The sequence below is a fragment of the Peromyscus leucopus genome, chromosome 8b (genome assembly GCF_004664715.2).
Source record: "Peromyscus leucopus breed LL Stock chromosome 8b, UCI_PerLeu_2.1, whole genome shotgun sequence".
NCBI lineage: Eukaryota > Metazoa > Chordata > Mammalia > Rodentia > Cricetidae > Peromyscus > Peromyscus leucopus.
The window spans coordinates 76,816,854-76,820,164 of NC_051086.1; positions in this window are offsets into that span (position 1 = coordinate 76,816,854).

Genomic DNA, 3,311 nt, shown 5'->3' on the forward strand with positions numbered 1-3,311 from the left:
ATATGCAAGTGGCATGGTGATGATGGCAAAATAGTTACATATATGCTCTTACAAAAATTACTACCAAGAGAGAAAGTGATTAAAACTGACAGGATCAATTAAAAATTTGAAGGATTATTCATTGAAAAAATAAACTGATAACAATCACTGTAATTTAGAAATGATTACTTATGAAATAAATGAGGATATTACCCAAAGGTGGAAAAGGCCAGGTGAGGCATATAAACACTATTTTGGATGTGTATTGACAAGCTTTATCTTTATAAGGTAGAGTCTATTTGGGTGCGGAGATGGAAATATAGGTGAGGGCAAGACTGATCTGACCTTTAAACCAAGTTCAATTCTAGATGATACCACATATGGTACTTTGCTTATCTAATTTTAGTGTCAATAAAGTACCTTTCTCCCATTTGATTAAGCACTGGTGGGATTTGTAAACAGGCACTCTCTTCTCTAACAATATATGTTGCAAGGTTAAAGGCTCTTGATTGTTTGGTGCTAGGGATTATGCAAGGTACCTCATGCATGCTAAAATAGCACTTTATCACTGAACTATATCTAAGCCTAATGGATCACATTTGGGGTATTATCATTCAGAGCCTTATTATCAAATAGTAGGTAACACCAATTTTCTCCTGCATTCCCTTGAAGATGTTTTATATGTTTACAGGTTACATTTAAGCCTGTGCTTAGGTTTGGGTGAGTTTTTGAGGGGGAAAATCACTTTATGCAAGATTTTTTCTTTAAACTGCCCAAGTCATTGAATTCTTCCTGGTCCACTTTTTAAAAGGACTGTTCCTGCCTCATTGCACTCCACTTGTTCTTTTATTAAACAGCAATTGACCACATTTATAAAAACTTTCTGAATTCACTGTTCTGTTAAAGTAGTTTCTGTGTGTCTTCCTTCTTTGTTAGCACCAGATTGTCTTGATTGACATAGTTGTAAAACAAATACTTAACATTAACTTGAATCATTAGACTATGTATGTATAGTCCACTTCTTTATCACCTTACCTTTATTCACCCACTTTTTTGTATTATTATTTCTTTCTTTACCATAAATCACCCTGTATTTTCAATGTTTGGATAATAGTAAAATTCTATGATGAAATTTCTGTAATTCTATCTCACTTAAGCCTCTTCCTCCTCCTCTTCTTGTTTTTGTTGTTCTTCCTTCATTTTTTTCCTCCTTCTCATCCTCTTCCTTCTCTTCTTCCTCTTTCTCCCCTAAATCAATTAATGAAAATAATTGAATTCTCATTCCACTCTCTAGGAGACATTTCCTCATGTCTCAGGTCTATAATTGAGCTAAATGCAAGGAGCCCCACAACAATGACCAGCTTAAATCAACCAGGATTTCACTCACAAAGCTGTACAAAGTCTTAAACAATAATGCATCACAAGAAAAAGAGGTGAAAGAGCAAGTTATACTATTTGTGTATGGCAAAAACATAGTAATAAATAGCAGCCTAATTGTCACTTCATAAATTTAAACCATCACTAAATTCTGTGAATGAATTTTTTAGTACATCTTTCCTTCATATGCGTTTCTAAATAATATTTTCCATAGCTTTGATTGGAGATTCATCTTGTATTTTCCAGACAACCATGGTACTTCCTACATGGAATACATTTTATAATATCTTTGCGTTTGGATAATTATTATAATTTTCACTGATATTTTTAAAGTAAACTGCTCATTGACTTTTACTTTTCTATTTACTGTCTTCAAGAAATTCCACTTTAAGAACATATGTGGTAGCACAAATTTTATTTGATGGATTTTTTTTAAAGGACACAAATTTGGGCAGGTGGGGAAGGAGGGTTGGTATGAAAGGAATTTTGGCAGAGGTTGAAGATGATCAAAACACATTGTTTGAAATTCTCAAATAACTAATATAAATAAGTCTCAACCAGACATAAAGAACAAAGAATGCCAAGAGTGGGAGAAATTGTCTTTCCCAGGAAAGAGCACACCAACTGGTTTATCCAACACTAAATGGTAAGATTTGAAAACATATATTTAAATAACATTATACAGACTGAGCAGGTTGTATTTAGGAATATATGTGAATATCCATATATGTATATTCATGTAATAAAAATTACTGAAAAAGGAGGCCATGAATTTGAAAGGCAGAAAAGAGGTGTATATGTAGGGTTTGTAGTGAGATAAGGCAAGGAAGGTAAGGGAGAAATGTTGTAATTATATTATAAACTAAAAAATGTTTAAAAAGGCTAAAAAAAGAGGAAAGAAATGCCACTTTTGAAAGGCAGATTCCTTAGTATATATAACACCACAGTACCCTGCAACTGAACTATTTTCCCATGGGTTTTTCTAGTACTCTTCCCAAATACACAAAACTCACAATGACTATGCCCAGTTGCTATGAAGAACTGTGTCATGACATTTTAACTATGAGCATGTCATTATTCTTCTGGTGCCTAATACAATCCCTGGTACTTATTCAGTGTGAAAGATAATAGTTTGTAGAATATATTAGTAAGGCATTTTTCTTTCACAAGACATAATAGGCTGTACTCACAAATAAAAAATCTGCTAAATTTGATTAAGTTAAATCTGAGAACAAGATTGATGAATCTAAAAATTTATTACATAGGTCAGCATAAACCTATAACACAAGGATAATGACTCCTGATATTTGAAATTATACAGACACTGATAGTTGGATTTTCAAATTTTAAATTATAATAACCTAAAAAATGGCAACCAAAATTATGAGAAAATATTGAACTTAAGTAGAACAGAAAAAGAAAACCACATTAATGTGGTCCAAAATATACCTATTTAAATGCATGAATTGAAGAAAATTTACATGTTATGTCTTGATTTGAAGTCACACAAAAATGTATTTATATTTTTGGATTTCAATAGTACTGTAATGGAATTGCCTTAAGGAAGAGAAAGAAGATACACAGAAATACATGTGTGTGTATATATGTATGTCTATATGTGTGTGTGTGTGTGAAATATGTATATATGTGTGTGTTCATTTGTGTGTATATTTATATATACATATATATACATATATATAATATATATATATATATATATATATATATATATATATATATATATAGAGAGAGAGAGAGAGAGAGAGAGAGAGAGAGAGAGAGAGAGAGAGAGAGGTCATTCCAAACAAACTTTTAAGAAAAGTAATGTGAACCCATGAGGATAGGAATTTTTATCCATAAAATCAACAAAGGCAAGTCTATGATATTAAAGCAAATGCTACAGTAGTTAAGAAACTAAAGATTGCCAAAACCAGACCAAGCAAAGAATAATCAGT